Here is a 16,365-nt window from a genome sequence, read left to right on the forward strand (position 1 = left end):
TTTACAGGGTGGTACGCTGCACACCGTTCACATCTATGGCTGAACTGCTCAAACTAAAGTTACAAACAAGTCAACTAAAAAAACTGTCAAAGGTAACATTCAAAAACTGTAAGAGGTAACATTTCACTATCTTGTCTCAGTTTCATCTTACAGGTCATGTCCAGGTGTGTAATTAAAATTTACATGTCCTTTTACTAGTAATGTCCTTAAATTATTTCACTCTTCAGGTTAAAGTGAAGTAATAGGTAAATTGTCTTCCAATTGTTGACAACATCCAGTAGCTGTTGGTTTGTTAAGTCATATTGAATGTGACTGAGAATTTTAAGAATATCCAAGGCTTTTGTGGTGGGTATATACTATCCTTGCACTCCCCCTTCTTTATTTTTACAACAGTATATTTTAACATCATTATTCAATGGCAGTGGTGAAAATAATGAATCTTTTCACTTTTCAAACATTGAAATCTGAATGTCGATGTTGTTGAAAGGGCTTTTTTCTTTTGTTACAGCATAAGCTTCATTTCCTGTTGGTCCATGGATATAATAGTGATAGATATATGCCAGCTGGCTTGTCCAAAGATGAAAGTAGTTTTTCCAGTACTGCTTGTGATCTGGTTATGGAGCTGTCCAGGCAGGGCCAGCTAACCCATCAGGTCAGGTATTTGAATCCTAGTCCTGAGCACAGAGTATACACAGCTGCACAACCTTGGTCAACAATGTTTCAAATCTGAGAAAGAACGGTGTCTATTTCAAGTACTGTGAAATAGATGAAAGTATCTGAATGAGGAGGCAGGGCTCATTTTGTAATCTAGTCTTGCCTATTATACTGTTTAGGTCCCTTCAGACTTTGGAGTCCTAATTATTTAGCCAGACCATAGACCACATCCTTTAAATAAGTACCAATATCCATTTAACAAGTTCCTTCACAACTTAACAGTCAAGTGCCATTACCTATTTTACAAGTAAGTTAATTGAGATGTTGAACACAGTGCAATCCCCCTGTAAATTAAAATAATCCCTCACAACTGGCTCAGACTTGCTGCCCTTCAAATACTTGCACAGAGATTTAGAAGAGGTAGCATATTTAGTGAGGAGATGAAAGGGAGGGAGAGATGACTAGTCTCTTCCTTTGGCTAGTGTTTGTAAATTGGTCATCATACTTGACAATTTTATACATTGCACTGTGTAGGATACACTGTCAGGCTGAGCACCTGAGTGTCTCTTTCAGGCACATGCAGTTTGCACCCATGTCCGTTGTAGTTAATTACAGTGGTTTTGTGTGGATAGATATATGTACAAAGCTTTGAGATAGAAAATATAACTTCAGACTTTGTTAATTATTACTAGTAGATTAGGAGTGCCTTGGTTGATCTGATTTTGTGGGGTTGTGGTATCTCTTATTTTTAAGGCAGTCTGTAAGATACAAACTCTATCCCACACATAACGTCTTTAAACAAAGCAAAACACTTTAAAGAAAATTCTAAGTTTTTTGAGAGTTACAGCCATACTTGTTTATCTATGGTAATTATTTATTGAGTTAGCACTACCAAAAGGCAGATTTGGATCCCAGGCAAATGCATTAGATAATTGCTAGTCCATTTGCTCTTGTGCTGTTTTGTGGTATTTTATGCTGTGTTAATGGCATCACCTGAGATTCTTTGAGCACAAAATTATTTTAAGCTGTGGTCAGTAATAAATTTTCAGGAAATGCTTTTCAAATTCCCACAGAAAGAAGCTCTGTTGAAAATGTTGAAATGGCCAGTTTATAATTTTGAGATGGTCATTAGAGAATACTGAATTCTAGTTAATTTAAACTGTATTATATATACATATAAATTCAGCCATAATATATGGAGATATATGTAACTGTTGAGACTTAAGCATGCCACTGAGAGGTTATTAAATACAACACACATTCCAAGGACAGCAGGTCCAGTGGAAGTGTTCACACATTTTCAGTCTATACCAGTATGAATAACGCCAATGCTTGTATCAGCATCATAAACTGGTTAAATTGCAAAGTCCTGCTAAAGAGAAACATTGCTATGAGTACAGCCATGAGTGTGACCCTTTCTTGAACAGGCTGTAAATGAGTTCTGAGTAGGTGTGTGATGGCTGCTACCTGAACAGCAAAGAATGGCAGTGCCCAATTCTCCCTTAAAGGGATGGTGAATTCTACTGCTTATAGTATCTACTCTGGCTCTGAAAAGAAATCACTGTGAAGGTTCTGCAAGTTACCCATTGTTTCTGTATCTCAAATGATGTATTTCAGCTTCACTAACTGTAATATACCAGCAAGATGCCAACAACTCTGAAAGCCGTCTTCCACTGAGAAGCCAGCTTGTTACATACAGGACAATGGCCTAAACTGCTTGAAGTCCAAACAAAGTGTAGATATAAAAATAAACGGGCACTAGGTATTGCTGAATTGGAAAAATCCTAGACAGAATGCTGAGAAGTATCCCCTGGTAAACATTCATTCTTTCAAGTATGTTAATTGTCCTTAGATTCAGTTCTATTGTCACGTATGAAACCATGTAAATCTTGCTGGATGGAAGCAGCCTGAATCATCTGTTTGTAGTAGGAATAATAAAGTTCACACTTGGTTCTGAATGAAATTTCTCTTGATATTTGAAAACCACATGTCATTTTCATGCAGTGTAGCCACATAAAGAGAAGTAAGAAGTCCAGGAGGTTACCACCCAGCTCACTGGCCAATACCTGCCTTGTGTCCGTGCTTGTCAGGGATTGGCTGGTGCTACTTGAATTAGAATCTCCCAGTTCCTCACGGTCTCCCTCCTAGGGATGTTTACTTCTTTTCCCTGATGGCATAGACTGGTCAAGTTATAGTTAGGCTACCTATGACTGTGAGGCCTCCAGACCAGCTGTTAGCCATCACAACAGGTGGTTATAAATGGCTTAGGAGAGTTTCAGAATAAAACACTTATGGTTAGGTAAGGAAGAATGATATTTTAAGATAAATAGCTCCAGAAGAATGGGTCTATAGATTGTCCATTTAAACATCACTGCTCTTCAAATATGATAAAGAAAATAAAGCTTTGGCCTGAGAATCTGAGATAAGCAGAAAGAATAATAGTTATTTTTTCTTTGTTGGGTAAGGAATTCTACCGTTGTACTCTTTTGACTGTATACTGAGAATTAAATACAGGTATGGAAATTTTACAATTGTCTCAGAGAAAAATTCAAGCATGGATATGTGGCAGAATGGAGATTGTTTGTTTGTTTTTTGTTTCTTTTTTTATTTTGATGGGGTTTGTTTTGTTTGGTTCTTTTTGGGGTTTGGGTTTTTCTGTTTTGTTTGTTTTTGGGTTTTTTTTTGTTTTTTTTTGTTCTTTGTTTTTGGGTTTGTTTTTGTTTTTTTTTTTAATATTTCAAATAGGCCTAGAAGGTCCAAGAAAAATTACACGTTTTGTCCTTGAATTGTTAGGTGGATTTCTGCATATGGAGGAGAGAGGCAACAGCAAGAATGTTTACCTTCTTATCTGGGATTGGGCCCACTCCATACAAGTGGTCACAGATGCCACTTAATGTTTTTAGCATCCACTATTACTACCTAATTTTGTGACTTGTATCTCTTATTCAGACCCTAGTTTTAATAACTTCTTGGTTCTTTCTCTCATGTACATCTTTCTGCATTTGTCTCTAATGGCAAAGTGAACAGTGGTCTCCGGTACTTGACATGTATCCTCTTTCAGAGGGTAGCACCACACATTTGGTGGCATGACTTCATAGCCTCTATAGTCAGTCCAAAACAACAGCCCCCTTCATGTTTTTCTGTACTGCTGGAGCTCTTTGGAACTTTTTCCTGGGAGTGGAATGCAGACTAATAAAATTCCAGAGTACATGAGGTTTATAAATAAATAAATTAAAGTGTTCTCATCTGAAACACTTAGAAGGGTATTTGTGAACATTAACTGTATGCGTGCACAGAACTATACCCTCGCTCTTCATCTCTTGTTGACTTTAAACAGTTCATCCATCTGCTGGTATACATGTGATACATGTGTAAAACACTTTCTCTCTTCACAGCATGCATTGCTCAGCATTTTAGCAAACACCATTTAGAATCCCACTGGCAGATGCTTCTAGAGCCACATAAGAAAGAAAATTCCGACAGTATACCTTGGCTTCTCCAAAGACTATTACAACTTTCAGGTAGGGAGTAATATGTAACTTCCCTGCCCTATGTCCAGTTTTATGAGTATTTCAGTAAAAGAGAACTAAAAGAAATACACTTATCCAATCCCAGTCGAGCATGTACAATTAAATCTATGCAAATCTTTCAACCAAGGAAAAAGAACGGTCATTTAAGGAGTGCTATATATCTCATCTTCTTAATGCTATCCCACAACTACTTCAGTCTTACAAGCCAGTTTACAGCTTTGGGGGAAAGGGAAAAAAAAGGCCAAATTGCAGATACAGTAATCACTGAGTGATAAACAGATGTTTTTAATGCATCAATGTTGGACAAAGAGAGAGCCTCTCTTCCTGTCGTAGTAGACTCTTTTCTGGTACCAAATTTGTGCCAAGGCTTGGTTATCTGTTTGGTTGCATTTTTCCTGTTCTAAGTCAGAAATGTCAAATAATCAGTATACTCAACTTGATTTTATTTTCTAAATATGTTTATAGTTTCTATTGTATCAGATCTTTGTGATCCTATTGGAGGACAATAGGTAAGGCAGAATGAAATCTCTGGACCTGGGAGACTGATGAACTGTACTTGTGCCCCACTGTGCAGGTTGTAGGCCAGGCTGGTTTCAGGGCATAAAGAAAAAGTTAAATCCCATGAACGTTCACTCAGGATTTGTGCAGAGAGAGCCAGATCTTTTTAAGGAGTAGATGTTGGCTCTAACCTGGATTGTTCAATACACCTTACCCCTTCTTCAAAGGTAAGGATGTTCTTCAGGTACATTGGAAGGACACTAAATCCCAGCTCTCACTGCAGAGCATTGTACATCTCAGTCCACCGCTGGCTGTATTTCTGTCTCAGATTTACTACTGCCTCTTGAGCAGATACTTCTCTGTTTTGATTTTTTTTTCTCATTTGGCTCCATCATCAGGAGTTTCCATTTTCAGTCTGTAGAAGAAAGCTGCTACAAAATATGTTCAGTTTTCAGAACACACTGAATGTTGAGCTTGTCAGATGGAAGATTGTGACTTCAATAGTTTTGATAGATGCTATAAATACCACTTATAAAATAAGCTGCTCTTATTTAACAAGTTTGTTTGAAAAATGCCTATGATTTACTGGCACTAAAAAATGAAATTAATGGAGATTTACAATTTCAAATCAAAATGGACTTTTGCCTTTTCCTTTCTGCAACAGGGTAACTGTAAGATCATGGAGTTTTATTCACTACAGAAACAGATGACAAAACAAGATGTACTAAGCAACCAACTAGAAGATGGCTTTTTAAGTGCTGACTCCAAGTGAGTTTGGAAACATCCCCAGTGAAAAAATGATGGCCAGAGGCCAGAAGAACAGCTCATCAAGAGAGGTGGGAATCAGGCTGTAGAATGAAATAAAATAAAATACATTAAATTTCTTGCGGAATGAAGTCTTAAACCCCAGATGATTGCTTCTATCACTGTGTAAATTTTGGTGTTGTCACAATACTTTATTATAATTGGGATTTTTTTTCCAAAAGTATAAAATAGTAAATATTAAAGGCTTAGTTTAAATCAAATTGTTACAGTAGAAAACTGCAGAAGCTCAATGAAGTCCAAATAAAGTATTTTGCTTTAGTTGAATCAGCATGTTTTGACACAGCATATGTCAGTGAGGAAGCTTCACATCTTATGCCAATGTACTAGGAATAATTTTTGTCTTATGTACCCTAAAAGCCAGAAGGTACAAATGTGACCTTCTATTTAACATATCTCTTTTTTTTTCTGGATCAGACCACTTGGAAGCCTTTGCATCAGTGAACAGCAAGTTCTGAAAGAAATTATTTCACTTCATTTAATAAATTCATTTCTACTTTATCTGAAATAACTTTTGAAAGTCAATCTCTCTAGGCTTTTGAAATGTCTTCCAACATTGAGCTCTTACTGATATCACTAACAGAAGAGCAAATTGGTGCAGAAGGCAGCATGTTCCCTTGGCAATACTAAACCTGTTGGTCTTGTTGTTACCTTAGCCTCCCAAACAGAATGATTTTTGTATCAGTGAGCTGTCCTATATGGCATCAGCTATATGAAGTAATTGCTCCCAGAACAGTTAAAGTGTTCTACAGGAAATATCTCTGTAGTTATGGATGTTTCCAGTAGCTGGAATCCTGTTTGTAAAAGGCAAGGCAACTCTCATTGTCTGCAAAGTGTGATACATTTACCCTCCCTATGTATATTAATCTGAATGGTGGTTTAAAAATATTTAATCTCCATAATAAGGAAAAAAGAGTTGTCAACGAGAACCTGAGTTCTCATTTCTAGGTAAAGCTCACAAATTCAAATGAAGAAATTGGAACTGGAAAATGGGAATTTGGGGCGCATTCTCCATCCACTAAAGTCATTGGCACATGTCCCATTGCTGTTGGAGAGCATACAGAAAGACACCATCTAGGGCACTTTGTATTGCATTTAACTTGCCCAAATGAATAACAATGAATGGCTTGAGTCCCTGGCTTAGTCCATTTTGAGGTAATGTCCAAAATTAGCTTAATCTTCCTGCATATCCATAAATAATTAAAGAACAGCTACATCAAATCTGGTCCCCATGAAAAACCTGGGGATTAAATCTGCAGGACCTACATGGCTAAGTGGATGAATCTGGCTATGCATCCTGAAAGTAAGCATGGATTGCAGATACTTATATAAGTTCCCATCACCTCTAAGAGTGTGAAGTACTTCCAGCTCTGGATGTCTGGTCCTAAGTTATCTAAACTGGGATTTGCAGCAAACTTTGCATATATAGCCAAGGCAGAGAACCTACACTAGGTTGGTTACTATACCTCCAGCCTTACTACAACTGACTTCAGTATTTGCACATCTACTTTCTCCTGATTGAAATCAAAAGAAGCACCTTTTTAAATTACATAGACATAACTGAATACATCTTGCAGCATGACCTCTGAAATGCTTTGTTGACACGCGGCAAATCCACATCAATTACTCTGTCCCTGGACAGAGGCAATGCTAACTAAGTGAAGTGATGTGAAGTCCAGGTATAGAGCCCTTAGCTAGTTTCTATGTAAGTACCACATTTACCCTCATGCAGACTTTAGTCTGTGTGCATTCTTGCGTGTTTTAAGCTGTAACGGAAAGTGGCTTGAGCTGAAGTATTTTTAATCTTTTTAATACTCAAATTAAAAGTTCTTTGAAACACTTTTGTATCTTTCAATCGAACCATCCACCAGAGATGCTCATTGCCTAAAAAAAAGAAGGTCTTAAGTTTTCAAAGCCAGCAATACATTCACCAAGAGAGAACCTAGTTTAAAGTTTTCTATTTGTGTTGTTTTCACCTACTTTTCTAATATCTCTTATTAAAGAGGTATTTTTGTCACTCTTGCGCCGGGGTCAGGGCAGGAACAGACGAGAGTCAGGATCGTAGAAAAGGCAAAGAAGGCTTTATTCAAAAGAGCTGCATGGTTTTTATAGAGTGGTACAATAGATTCTATTCTATTGGCTAACTAACAGAAACATCTTTCTTACGCATTGTTTTTGAGAGGAACAGAAAAATAAAGTAGAAAAACACCACTTGCAGATTGTTTATAGTCAACATGTTATCTATCACATCTTTCTAGCTCTTTAAAACTTCTCACAAGCTGCTGTGAGAAACAAGTTGCTGTTTTTCTCTCTCCCTGTCCCATGGCATCCACAATTTTCAGTACTATAATTTACACAACTACAAGAAATTTTTGAAAGGTAGCTATAAGAAATTATACTTGAAACTTCCAAATTCTTTGGGGTTTTTTTCATGCTATGACATTTTAACAAGATCTTCAATGATAAGATAAGGACAGCATCGAAGTATAATTTACTTATCATACTTCTGTACCAACACTGATATGTCTAGTCCTTCTTCCAAATATTTGACTCATTTTTCTTACTGTTGAAAAGGTTAATAAATGTTTAGTAACTTAGTACTGTCAGCTTTTTACCACTCCTTCCCTGCTGTGTAATTTTTTTTTCTGCAGAATTGCAGAAACAGCATGAATGATGCATCACATAAGCCAGTCATAGTGTTATAATCTCTTGGTTACTTATTAATACAATTCATCAACTACTTAATGTTGCAGTGTGAGCTCATTTCCTATTTTAGATTTCCCAGTCCCTTCCCAGGTGCGGCAATACCTCTCCCTTCCCCCTCCCCCTCACCCCCTTGCTGGGTTGTCAGTCAGTCTTAACATTCCAGCAAGGCATGTGGTTGTCAAGTTCGAAAGATGCCCCTCAGGCCTGGGGTCATTGGCATAGCCAAGTGTCGTTTATCCGCTGAGACCCTCCTCCTCCCACCTGGTTGGTGCTCACCTGTCCCTGCCCCTGCCCCTGTCCCGGGGCTTTAAATGAGCCAGGACCATGCGGTCAGCACTCTGTTGGAGCTGTTACCTAAGATTCAGGTGTCTGTGACCATGGAATAAAACTCTGGACTAAACCGTCTGCAGAATCTGTCTCCTTTTCCTCTTCACTGCCGCCTGAAGCCTTTCCACCAGAGGTAAACTGAGTTCCTCCATGCCTGGACCTCTTTCCAGTGCCCAGCTGCAACCTCCAGCCAGCCAAAGGTGTCTCTGAGGTGAAACACCACAGCTGCCGCCTTTGGCCCAGCAGCAAGGGTCAGACGAGCCCACGCATGTTCCACCTTGTAATATTGGGATCATATTCCAATAATTTAAATTCCTTAGCTTTGTTTTCATTGTAGTAACTGTAGGATTTTGAGTCTTCTTTCAGTGAAAAACTTTGGAATTTTTTCTGGGAAAGAAATACAGCTTCACTTCTCAGTGGATCCAAAAACTGGTTTTCACAAATGCTCTGAGCAATGAAGTTCATTGGTCATTAGTAATGCTTAGCATTTATTTTAGCAGGGAGAAGGATGACAACTTGAAGCTTGTTCAGGCAGAAGTGGATGGAATACAAAATGTTCTTCCTCACTTCATGTCACATATAAATTATTAACATTCCTAAAAATTTCTCTCCCCCTCAGTCACCTCCTGTTGTGCATGAAGAGTCAGATTTTTTTCTAAAACTTTCCTTTTTTATACAGGCCACAGTAAGAGACTTAGCTGACAAAATGGAGGAATTGTGCCAGCAAAATTGCAAGTACAATAAAGTTTCTTCATTTGAAGAATGACCCAAGTTCTCCAATCTCTTCTCTATTGTTGACTCCAGTAAACAACTCAGGATGCAATTCAGGAAGTAAAAACCATGCCCTAATAGTGAACTTTCATCTAAATCATAGATGAACTGTCCTGGTCCCTTCTCTTTCTGCCCATCTCCTGAAAAAAACAACCAAAACCAAACTGAATGGAAAAGACGGATTACTACTTCTCCATCATAACAGAAACTTCTGATAAGCACTGGTGATAAGTACTTGTGATAAGCATGTGCATCATTACCCCTTGACATCCTCTTATGTGGACAAATGTTAACCTAGTACTGGATGTCAGCTACTTGTTCTCCAAGTGACAGATCCATGTAGCTGAGCAGATACCTCTTGTATGGTAAGGGTTTCCAAGCCGGCAGTGTACCCAGTGGCACTTGTAAAAACCATTTACTATTGCACTGTCAGTGCTTCTGGGCTGAACTAGCAACTGTCTTCCATGCTCAGTTCAGACTTAAACACATCACTGAACTGAGCATGGAAGACAGTTGCTAGTTCTGAAAACTACCTGACCTGGAATTTTCCCTACTGCCGTTGAGGTGATAATGCTAACCGCATGCAGTGTAGTTAAGCAGACAGTTTTAAACAGGACTTAATAACCCCGGAATCAGTCTTCATGTAGTTCAAGAACACGAATTACAAAAAGTGCCTTCATCAGGGGCTTGGATGCAGAAGATGAAAACCTCTACAGAGCCAGAACTGCAGCTGACACTAGCCTCAGGCGTATCCACCAAAGCTAAGGCAATTCTAGATTGAATCATTCCCTCTAAAATTTTGTTTTCTATCTGGCATCATGCTACTCAGACCCTAAAGCAATACTCCCGAAGATGTTTTTGTGTTGTGCTGTGATCTGAGTTCACACTGCACTGCTGCTCAGCAGAGAAGGAAACCCTCCGTGTTCCAGCTATGATGGTGTCTGCAGCAACACTTCTCATTTTGCGGGTTTCCTATCAACAGCTAGCAGTTACCCACTGGCCTCAGAGCACACCTCGCCAATTCTCAGCCACATGCCACCACATGAATACTGCTGCTTATCTCAGCAGTAACGGCAGCTGGTTTCCCAGTCCAGCTGCAATCAAATGGTTTGCTGATCAGGTGTTATAATCATAAATATGGCAGTTAAGGCTGACAGACACTGCAGATGCTGCTCCTTTTTTCCTGTGCCACAGGGCAAGGTAATTTTTTCCTCCAAACACTGTGGATCACCACATCTCCATCCTGCTTTCTTTACTTCACACTGCCTCCTTCTTCCCCTTCTTACCTTTGCTCTTGTTCCATACTAACCAGAGTTATTCTTTTATTCTTTCCTTCATCTGTTCTTGTTCCTTGAAAGATTCCTGTAGAATTGAATATATCTCTCTCAGTTTGTCATTAAAGGGTGAACAATTATTTTCCTGAGCAGTCTAATCTTTAAATAAGAAGCCCTTAATGCCTTTAAGTTAAGCATGGAGATCAGGTTTTCTTGCCTGACTAAAATTTGTCAATCATTTTTGGTTTCACATAAACTGTGTGAATCTTTCTGTACTACCCTTCTGTCCAGGTTCACAGTTTGCTGACAGACACCTGTATTTTCTCTGCGATAGCCTGAAGGCTCCAAACCAGGCCCCAGATGATTCACAGCTTTTTCTTGTCTGTGAGCAAGGTAACAAAATCTTCTTGTTCTTACTTCTTATCTTTCATATATGTCCCCCACTTTGTTTTGTAAATAGGCTCGGATCTTGTTTCAGGTGTCTACAGAAGCATGTGCAAACGACTTGAGATGACTACTGCAGTTTTTGCTCAAGTCTTTTCTCAGCAGCAGGTAACTCAAAGCCAGAAAACCAGCCTGAATTTAGAAGGGAGTGAGTAAGAAAGGCCTGTACTTGTGAAGTGGGTACAGACTATATATGAGGTGTTTTGTCTTTCATAAGCTCTCACACTAGTTTCAGGCAGAATTGCATAAAAATCATACTCCTAACAAAATTATAATCTATTTTAAAGGTATAGTTGCAGTTATTTTCTACAACTGTGTCTATACCAACATGGCTGGGAACAATTTTCAATATGCACTTCTGTCTGCCGGTTTTAATCCCATTCAAAGACAGGACACAAGACTTTTATAAAGACAGCTCCTTTTCTTTTCTCTTCCAGTTCTTACAGCATACTTCATGCTGCACTACTGGCAGATGCCAAACTCTGGCATTTATTGAAGTATTCCCTCATATTTTACTTGGTGGCTGGCATAATTGAACAGCAAGCATGATATGCCTATACTCCAGCCATGTACAGGGTTAGCCCACGCAGGCTCCCAAGATGCTGGATGCTTTACAACCATCATGCTACAGCATTTATCAGACTCCTGCTTGCTATGACAGCATGATGTGACTTGCTACTGATCTGTGCTACACACCAGCTAAAAGCAAGTTGCTGCTAATTATTCAGATTCTCTCAGTGAATTACAATCTCTGCAAGTTCCTTCATCTGCTCTTGTTAGGAAATGTCTGAATCCATTCTCCTCTGAAGAAACCACCACCAGAACTCAGTCTACAAGACAAATCCAGATGCAATCTACTAACACCTTTGGTCTTTGGTGAAAATAAAGACTGATTCTTTGAAGACCTGCAGAGTCTCCTCTGTAACAAACAAGTCTTGAAGACATGATTGCTATACAATACCTCCCCTCTCTTTTTAATCATAACTGTAAATATCCACTTTGGGAAGACTGAAATTTCGGAGTAATGATCTGAAACCTGTAACATCCTGTGTATTTTCCTATCCATATGGAAGAACAGTTCTCTGTGATTTTTGCCACTAAGTTCTTAGAAAGCCACAGCAAGATAGGAGAACTGTTTAAACATATTTTAATGTAGAAATAGCATGAAAGAATAAAAAAATCTGTAGCAACTCTTCATTACAGTTTAAGATCAAACCTTACCCTATGAATTTCACTAGGAACTCCCTTCCCCTTTTTCTCCTTCTCTGCTGCTGCAGGCTGCTTCCTAGGAAGCTAATGAGCTGCGTGTGACTATGCCCTTTGCTGGCTGACCTTTGTCTCTCCAGCCTGTAGCCCCAGAACCTTTCACCCTGGCTGTGACCTGGCAATAAACCTTGCCACATGTAGTTAACTCATCATCCCTATCCCGTATTTGAAATCCCATTATTAGATTACAGCATTAAAACCAGCACAAACAGCGAATTAACTATAGATTCACTTTTAATTAATATCTGTACTTTTATAGGCAAGAGTTGGATTATTCACAGAGTAAGAACATGCAACAGTTGCAGTTGCAGCTGAGAAATCCGTGAATGAGTTGTAATAATATATTGGTGGGAAAGGTTCCTGTTGTTTTTGCTTGGGTAGACGTTGTCATGAGATATCATAATATGTACTTCCTAAGTCACATATGGTAACCATAATGTACTGGAACAGAGCTGTATCTATTTTGGTCATCCTTTGTGCTTGACAGCACTCAAGGTGACACCAAACTATTCTTCTGATCTCACAGATTCCTGGGGAGCTGCTTCTCTATGTTAATTTAAGACGTGAGAAGAGTTTCTCTTGAAGCGGTATTGTCAGACAGCATATGGAAGTTGGACTCAATGTAGCTCAGCTTTGCCCCATGGAATCAGATTCACTAAGGGATTATTGAAAAACCTTAAGTATCTGAATTGCAGGTGTTTGAGCTTTGTATACGTGTTATGAATACATATGGCCAGCCAGCTTTCTTCACAGAGACATTTCTTCAAAATACAATCTCTAGAATAAAACATAGTCTTGAAAATATCTCAAGTTAATATTTTCAGAAGACACAAGTGATATATATGGTACACTCTCTGATGAAGCATGTTTAAGCAAATCTTACTGCATTTCAGAGGTCATCTGTGACAAATAATAGGTATGCACAGAAGGCCTTCAATATATTTCAGAGTAGGAAGGAGTTTGAAAAGGTTTTCATCTCAGAAAATGCATAATATGAGAAAACTGCAGACATGACAGCAATCCATGTTTGCTATTTCACACGTGTTGAGGTGTGTTGGGAAATTTAACTAAAATGAGGTAAGATGCTGATATAAGGTGAGGATTTGTCGAAAACTTTCATTAGTGTAGAAAAACAGGGCTTGCCACTGTGAATGGAAAAACAGGACAGCCTGTGGATAATCAGAAATAGTTTATTAGAATCCCAAGGGGTCCTCAGCCTTTTATTAATGCTAGTCAGTTCAGAGCATGGTTCTACATAACGCAGGGCACAGTAGGTAGCTTCAGCTACATCTTAATTAGGCATGTCTTAATATATTTTAGAATTGCTTGAACAATGTATGTTTAAAACTAGCTGCTCTAGCAAACCAAATTCACTGTATGTGAATCTTCCTTTCTTAGAAAATATTTCTTCACAACAGGAAGGGAGGTTAGAACTTTTGAGAAGCAGCAGAATTTGTCTGGAAGGTTAGTGAGGAGAAAGACCTCTGGCTGGAAAAGATCAAGCTAGTGACTGTAATATGAAGGATGTGACTCAGAACTCAAGCTCAGTAAGAATTGTGAATTAAAGGATGTCACAGGTGACAGGATTTAATAAGTTGTCTAGAGTGAAAATGAATTCACCAAAAACAAAGCCAGGGGAATCTGAGATAATGGGAATAATGCCTGATTATATATATATAATATATATTATATCTATAATAAATATTAGAGATATTATATATATTAGAGATATTATATATTATATATTTTATATTTTGTATATATAATATATATTATATATATGTTATATATAATACATATTCTGGCAATTACCAGCTGTTACTGATGCTTGATTATATCTATACATTCTGTCCATTACCAGCTGTTACTGGTAACCCTATGTCATGTTTTGACGCTGGCACAATGCCAGTGCCCCCATGAAAGTACCTTCTCTCTGGTGTCTGCTGTGACATGCGACCAGGAATAAGCAAAGCAGGCTCCCACTTAGAAATAAAGAAGAATTTATTAACTAAACTATAAGGGAAAGAAAAAAAAGAAACACACAAGGAAAATGAAAACTTCACAAATACAGCTCCTCCTCCTCCTCCCCACCAAATTCCCAATATAATACATTCCCCCAAATCAACGACTCTTGGTCCGGCACCACATTTCAAACAATCAATTTTCAGTTCATCAAGAGGAGTCTTTCTTGTGCCATCGTGATCTCTTCCTTCATGTTCAGTGCTCTCACCACTGAACACGGACCAGAGCTGCTTCTAGGGTCGTCTTTTAAGGATGCCTTTTCTCATTGCAAAAAAGGGGACAGTCTCTCCTTTGGGACACTTGTCTCCCCCACATTTTTTGCACTCCCTGGGGCCGAGGGGTACCCACACTGAACCCTCCTGGTTCTGAGGCACTGCCCCCCCCTGGAAGCAGTCTCTGTATCACAAGGAAACAGCCCATGGCTATACAAAAAAAAGAGTCTAGCAAAAATGCTACTCCATCCTCTCAATTCTTCTGACATCTCTCTCTCTGGCCCAGACCTTCATCACTTGCCCATTCCCTTCTTCATCCTCTACTCTTATCACTCTTCTAGGAAGGGTTAATGTTCTGTAAAGTTTTCATTGTCCACAAAGAGTTAAAAGCACCTACAAGCGGCTGGACTCTTTCTTGGTGCACCCTCCCTTCCTATCCTTCTCAGCCGTGCTGCCTGCTGCTGGCACATGTTTATCAAGTTTCAAGGTGACAGAGTCACAAGCACAGGCTGCACTCTCCCGGTACTTCTTTCTTCCCGCCCTGCACCCTCGGGGTTAGGCCTACCTCTCCCGGGCCACATGGCCTTCCCCTCCCCCGCCCAGCAGTGCAGAGCTGGGCAGGGGAGGTCCGACCTGCTTCCCTCGCTGGAAATCCAAAGGGAGCCTACCACGGCAGAGCTCTGCTTTTAACCCTGTGTTCTCAGAGGCGGATCCAATGTTCCAGTGGCCAAACCAGGTGCCAATATTAAAATCTGAGCACCCATTGGCCTGACCACAGCATTTCAGCAGACTCATTTCCTGTCAAACCACCACGCTCTAGTAACAAATTTCGCTAGAACTGCTCAGAAATGTGCAAATGGATCTATTTCTGTTAAAAAATGTGAACTAAATAACATGAAATCCACTCACAAGAAAATACTAACCTGGGAATCTTGGGACAGACTAAGAACACTTCCTGCAAGGAGAGCTGCCAAGATTGGCTGCCAGACAAATTTCTATCGGGGTTTGCCAGTTTGCTCAGCCGTATGCTTGGCATGTACCTATAATGCATCCTTAGGTTTTTGACCTAAGACTCAATGGGTTGGCACCCCTGAGAGCTCCTATCCTGTATGTTGCCCTAGAAATCAGCAGTCCAGGAGTGTTTTCAGCTTTGCCAAGTCCCAGAGAGTAGCACTTAAGAGCTGCTGTTACTTCTGTTGTGGTTGGGGAGTTTGATTTGAAATATCTGAAATGAAATCAAATATGAATTTTCTCTTTCCAAAGAAATGTTGAAACTTCTGAAGACATTTTGGGGCAACGTGCAATATCATTCTCTTCCAATTTGCTAGTACCTTATAGAGAAGAAATTCTTACTTTTCTCACATCTAGAAGCTTTATAACAGAATAAAAACAGTCCCCTACTCACTTGCTTCGGCAAAGAAAAGGAGTTTTATCAAAAGATAAACTTGTCAGTGTTAGCAACTCAGGCCATGCTTGACTTCACTAGCTTGCCTTATGGTGCTGTGTTTCAGCTTTTCACTTGCTTTTTTCTTAATATGCATCGGTCATGTCTGATTAAAAGCCCTCCTGAAAAGTGAATGCATAGCCATTGGTCAGCAATTAGCAAACACAAGAGAAGACAAAGGCACCGGGGTAGGGAAAATATGAATTATTGAGAGTAAATATAGGCCAGGAAGGGAAGTTGCTTTTGAAATGATAGTCACTCAAGCTGAAACATTCTGTCCATTACAGCTGGTACCTCTGTTAAGTTCTAAGCATAACTTTTTTTCCAAGATTTGCTGAAGTAAACTTAGAGAGAAACAGGCAAGGAGATTTTGAAATGCTGGACTTTTCTGGGTA

Source organism: Ammospiza caudacuta, chromosome Z (assembly GCF_027887145.1).
Source record: "Ammospiza caudacuta isolate bAmmCau1 chromosome Z, bAmmCau1.pri, whole genome shotgun sequence".
NCBI classification, from domain to species: domain Eukaryota; kingdom Metazoa; phylum Chordata; class Aves; order Passeriformes; family Passerellidae; genus Ammospiza; species Ammospiza caudacuta.